Source organism: Lagenorhynchus albirostris, chromosome 20 (genome assembly GCF_949774975.1).
Source record: "Lagenorhynchus albirostris chromosome 20, mLagAlb1.1, whole genome shotgun sequence".
NCBI classification, from domain to species: Eukaryota; Metazoa; Chordata; class Mammalia; order Artiodactyla; family Delphinidae; genus Lagenorhynchus; species Lagenorhynchus albirostris.
This window is the reverse complement of record NC_083114.1, coordinates 34,580,101-34,586,100: the sequence shown is the minus strand read 5'-3', so window position 1 is coordinate 34,586,100 and position 6,000 is coordinate 34,580,101.

Genomic DNA, 6,000 nt, shown 5'->3' with positions numbered 1-6,000 from the left:
GTGACTCATCCTGGATGTGGGCAGATAAGGGGGGTTTTTGTGGACATATATCACAGGAGATTGCTTACATAGGTGCACAACAGGATGTGGCCAGGATTAGGCACCAGAAACCCTACGTCTGCCTCTGGTCTCTGTTCCTCTCTAGCAATGGGCAAGTCGTACTTCATTTTTTTCTTTTTTTTTGCGAACCGCGGGCCTCTCACTGCTGTGGCCTTTCCCGTTGCGGAGCGCAGACTCAGCGGCCATGGCTCACGGGCCCAGCCGCTCCGCAGCATGTAGGATCTTCCCGGACCGGGGCACGAACCCGTGTCCCCTGCATCGGCAGGCGGACTCTCAACCACTGTGCCACCAGGGAAGCCCCGTACTTCATTTTTTAAATCTATAAAACAGGGAAAATGAATATAAGAATCCCTGCCCTGTGTAACTCAGAGAACTGCTGTGGAGGTGGAATGAGTTAGTGGATGTGAAGGTACTTTCCAAGTACAAGGATAGAGAACTGTTTTCGCCATGCTTACTTGTGTTTCCAGAGTGGCTGATGAGAACACCCATGGCTCATGTGTTACTTCTTTCCTGCCCTCAATGCCCACTGCCCAGCAGTAACCATGGAGAGGGTCTGTTGAGATTTTTTGTTCTTTAGGCTGGTGGATAAATGTCCAGGGTAATCACTGCTACCCACCTCAGAGCTGTGGATGGTCAGGAATCTGTGGGCTCCAAGTAGGCTGGAAACAGCAGCTGGGTGAGTGTGTATGTGTGGGATCAGGTCCTGGTTTCTGGGTGAGGCATGGCAACTCTCAGGGCCTGTTTTCTCATCTGTGACATGGGTGGTTTGCTTGCAGGGAGCAGCCTGTTGGTGGTGCTGGCTCATCTTTGTCACTTGTCCTAGGACGAATGTCTGGCTAGGCACAGGCCTGCCTGTCTGCCCCCATCTTGTCTCTGCCAGCTGAAGGTCTTTCCTCATATAGAAAGCACTCCCTGTGCTGCCTTTCATTGTTGGTGGGCGACACGTTGCTGCAACCTCTATGGAGGGCAGTTTGGCAAAATCCATTTGAATTTTTAAAGCATATATTGTATTTAATAAGCACTAGCAATTCTACCTCTAGGAATTTATCTTACATACATATGCACACAGGCACGACCTAATATATCCAAGATATTCATGGTTTGTAATAATGAAGGCTGGAGACTGTCTCTCAGTAAGGGACTGATTAAGTAATTTGGCACTTCCATGCAATGGAATGTCAGGCAGCTACTAAAAAGAATGAAGTAGCTCCCTACGTGCAGATATGGAATGATCTCTAAGATACAAGAAGTAAGAAACAGAATAGGGACTTCCCTGGTGGTCCAGTGGCTAAGACTCCATGCTCCCAATGCAGGGGGCCCAGGTTCAATCCCTGATAAGGGAACTAGATTCCATATGCTGCAACTAAGACTTCGCATGCCACAACTAAAAGATCCTGCACGCCACAATGAAGGTCTCGCGTGCTGCAACTAAGACCCGGCACAGCCAAGTAAATAAATATTTAAAAAAAAAAAAAGAGAAACAGAATAGTCTATGTAGTGTGCTACATGTGTGGAAAAAAAAAAAAGGACTCACATGTATAGATTCTCTTTTGGAGGCTTGTAAGAAACTGGTAACAATTACCTTCCCTTCCTATTAGGAAGGGGAACAGGAGGGAGGCCTGGGAACAGGGAGGGATAGGAGGGATACTATTTCTTTAAACCTTTTAGACATTTAAAATGTCAGTTTACTTAGGACAAAAAATATATTTTGAAAAATTGATATATATCATTCTAACCAATATAACTATTCAAAATTAGTATATATTTTCAGTTTCTGGTTAAAAAAATATATGTATATATATATATATATATATATATATATATTACATGAATCCTTCACCCAGATCCCATTAGCTTGCTTGATTTTTTTTCTTTTTTGAAAAATTTTATTTTATATTGGAATATAGCTGTTTAACAATATTGTGTTAGTTTCAGGTGTACAGCAAAGTGATTCAGTTATACATACACATGTATCTATTCTTTTTCAAATTCTTTTCCTATTTAGGTTATTACAGAATATTGAGCTGAGTTCCCTGTGCTATCACTAGGTCCTTGTTGATTTTCTATTTTAAATATAGTAGTGTGTATATGTCTGTCCCAAAGTCCCAATTTATCCCTCCTCCCCCAGAGGGATACTATTTTGCATCTTCAGAATTTGTATCATGTGCGTGTTTGGTTTATTTATAAAGAGTCACCTGCAGGATGTGCCCAGGTGTCCAGGAGGAATTCCCTTGGCGTTTCTTAGTCTCAGAACCTCTTTTACCCCTGAGTCCAGTGAGAGACCCAGGTCCTCTCAGTGGGGTTCTCTTAGGCGGGACGACTCACCCAGTGGCTCATCCTTGCAGCCGCCTCTCACCCCACCCCTCGTCCCATCAGGTGACTGGCCTTTTAGAATCACACTTTGACACCAAAACACGGCCTTATGTGCCTTCCCCTAAAAGACTGATGGTTGGACCCAGGGAAGGAGGGGCAGATCACTATCTCCTCCGACAGAGGGTGTTGAAGTGGAAACATCACAGGCTTCAGAGTTGCGCAAGCTTTGGTTCAGATTTCAGCTTCTGCTGCTGAAGCTGCAAAAACTCAAGAAATTGCCGTGATCTTGCTAGATGGTTTGCTTATCTGTAAAATGGGCCAACTATTGGGTTGGCCAAAATGTTCGTTCGGGTTTTTCCGTAAGATGTTATGGAAAAATTCGAACAAACTTTTTGGCCAACCCAATACTACTGAGCCCTGGGACTGGAAAGACGAGAGGAGGTCATTGTGTACAATGCCTGGCACACAGCAGGCACTCAGTGAATGGTCACAGCTGTGCACATTGTCGGGAAGTCAGGGCCTCCTGCTGGGGCCTCCTGCTGGGGCCCTTTTTCATGAGGCGGGGAAGAAACAGTCTTGGTTGGAAATGAGGGCCTCCTGGGCTTGGTCCCTTTCCCCAGTAGAGGTGAAAGAGGCATGGTGCCTGCCCACCAGGGGTCCACGCTGATTAGATGGTCTGGGAGAGCCTCGAGTTTGCAGCTTCCTCTCTGTAGCTCTGAGGTCTAGAGACTGTATGGTCGGCCCCAAGGTGACTGTTTGCAGGATGGGACTTGCCCTGGTGTTCACAGTGGTGACTCTCTGGCCAGGGGAGAGGCTGACTCAGGAAGTTCTGGAAAGTGCTCCGTGAAGATGGGTGGTCGGGACTGTAGGGGAGCAGCCTCCCCCAGCGTCAGGGGTTCTTATCTCCTGGCTCCACAGATGACCCTGCAGCATACTGGCCTTTCCTGCCGCGTGGGACTTGTTCTGAAAATGGGGTTCTCCTCCCAGCTGCAGAAACATAGCTCCTCCCAGGATGGGCAGTGGTGGAGAGCATGGCGTTTAGAGTAAGGCAGACCTGGGTTTGAGTTCTTGCCTGGCTGTTGGTTCACTCAGTGGCTGTATTCGTTAACTTTGCTGAGCCTCGGTTTCCTTGTCTGTGAAATGGGGATAATAACATTGCCTACTTTTCACTGTGAGGATTCAAAGAAATGTATGAGGCAGTACAAAAATGTTGTTTTAATAGAGCTGGTTAAAGTTGAGCTGACTGATCTAAAGTGAGGGCAAAAATCTTAGGGGGGGAGTTACTCTTGGGCTTAGGGGAAAAAGTGCATAATGGACATGTTCGATAATAAAGGGGGAGACCCCCTGCCTTATCCCACCCCTACCTATATTGCCTAGAGAGGGCTAATTGTTCTGCAAAAGAAAGAACTAGGATTGGGAGTCTTTAATGGTCAGTGTGAGAGTTGGTGTGGGGTTGTGAGGGAGAAGAGGGCAGATGGGCAGGGGTCCCAGGTGTTGGTAAGAAAGTCAGGCCAGGGAGAGGTTAATTCCTTCTGGCAGGGAATGGCCAGTGGATTTCTAAGGCAGGGGTTTTTATGGTTAATATCCAATTTCAAGTTCTCACCTGAATCATTCTGTGCTACATTCAGAACCTATCTTATGCCCAAATTTCCAGTAAACATCTGTTAACACCCAGTAACTCACACCAGGGTTGTTTTGGGGGAATGGGGGCCCTGACCCATGGTGGGTGAAGCAGCATGTGAAGAAAGAGAGAATTCAGTAGAAGCTGGGAGTTGGAGGAGACGTGCCAGGATCCAGCACCAGCCTTTAGTTCTCCTGGGGGATGTGGATGGGCTGAGACTCCTGACTGCCCGCAGTCTCTGAGATGCAGGATGGAACGAGTTTGGGGATATTTTGGTGAGGCTCCGGATGACCCCAGAGCAGAGGCTGCCAAGTGGGTGGCTTAAAAAGGAGGGAGGATGTGCTGAGACTCAGGTCAATGAGAACATGGTGGGGCAGAGGCAGCAAGTGAGGGACCAGGGGCCCTGGCCACACCCAGTGAGCAGACCATGAGTCCCCCGGCTGCAGCAATGTGGCAGCTGGGAGGGTTCAGAGCAAGGTGAGAGGAGCCACACCTCAAAGCGGCATTAACGAGAGCCAGCAGGATGAGAGCCATGTCCTTCACCCCCAGCCAGGGCCTCGAGGCTGCTTAAGTGCCCCCTGCATCCTGAGGCCATCTTGGAGAGGGTTTCCCATCTTCTTCCATCATTGGTGGGAATGGATCTTCCAGTGTGAGACTAGTTACTGAAAATAAAGAGAACAACCCTTTTGGGGGTATATCTAAGTGGTGTACATTTTTGACACTGCCACATGATGCATGGTTAAGAATCACCCCCGCTGTCACAGTTGCACACAACCCTTCAGCCACAAAACCACCCTCCCGTGTTGCAGACGCATAGGCTGCTCTCCTTCCTCAGCGCTGCAGGTGCTCAGACCACCGGCATTTCTCTCTCCAAAGCCCTGCTGGTACTGCTGAAAGCACGAGGGTTTTTATGTCATGTGGCTGTCCTTTGACATGTAGCTTCAGTCCTCTTTCAGAGGCTTAATTCCCTCAACTCCCCGCTCCTGCCACCCCCGGGACCAGGCAGGAAATGCTCAGAAAGTAGGATGTGGAACTGTTTTGTTAAGAAATAGAAAGAAAGAAAAGAAATGGAAAACAGCAGCTGAGTCACAGGGAGGTGGGGCTGGACCCAGGCCACCGGGATGTCAGGTGGGCTGGATCGTTCTTCACTGTTCTGTTGAGCTTGTCCTTCCCCCCCCCCACCCCCGCTTCTGTTAAATGGGGGATAATTTTAGACAATTCTTTCCTCAAGGCTTTTGGCAAGATGAGATGACGTAAAGAATTGAACAGGGCTTAGCACACGTGTTGTAAGCACTCACTGCAAAATAGCTGTCATTATCTTGTCTGTTCTCTCCCACCCTCCGTACTTTTGGTCTCTCTCTCTCTCTTTTCTTTCTGTCTTGCCTCCACTTTCTCCATCAGTGAAAAGGTGAATGGTAGCACCATTAAAAATCTCTACTGTGAGGAAAGGAGAACTTTCCTGTTGGGAGTGAGGGGCTGGCTAGTGGAAACAGGGGTCGTCTTGATCCCATGTTCTGAGCAGCCCAGCCAAAGCAGGGTGGACTTACTCCCTCTCTCACCTCCAGATCCTTGAAAACCAGTTCCACCACTTACTAGCTGTCTGACTCTGGGCAAAGGCTTGAACTTTCCTGAGCCTGTTTCCTTACTGGTCATATGGGGATGATCCTGTACACTGCACACTGCGGCTGGGATAGTTAATCGGCAAACTCTGTGTCACAGGCCCAGCCAGATGCACATGGCAAATGCTCAGGATATGTAGCTACTTATGCTAAGATGATGAAGCTCTACTGGCCAGGCCAACAACCTAGGAGTCATCCTTGACTTTTCTTTCTCTCACACCTTTGAGGTTGGGCTCCCCTGGAAGCAGACCACGAGATAAGGATTTGAGTGCAAGTACTTCACTGGGAGGTGATCCCGAGAATTTCCAGTAGGGAAACAGAGAAATGAAGCATAAAAAAGAAGGATGCCCCTGCAGGGTTCTTTACTGAGCAGATTACCATTGTCAT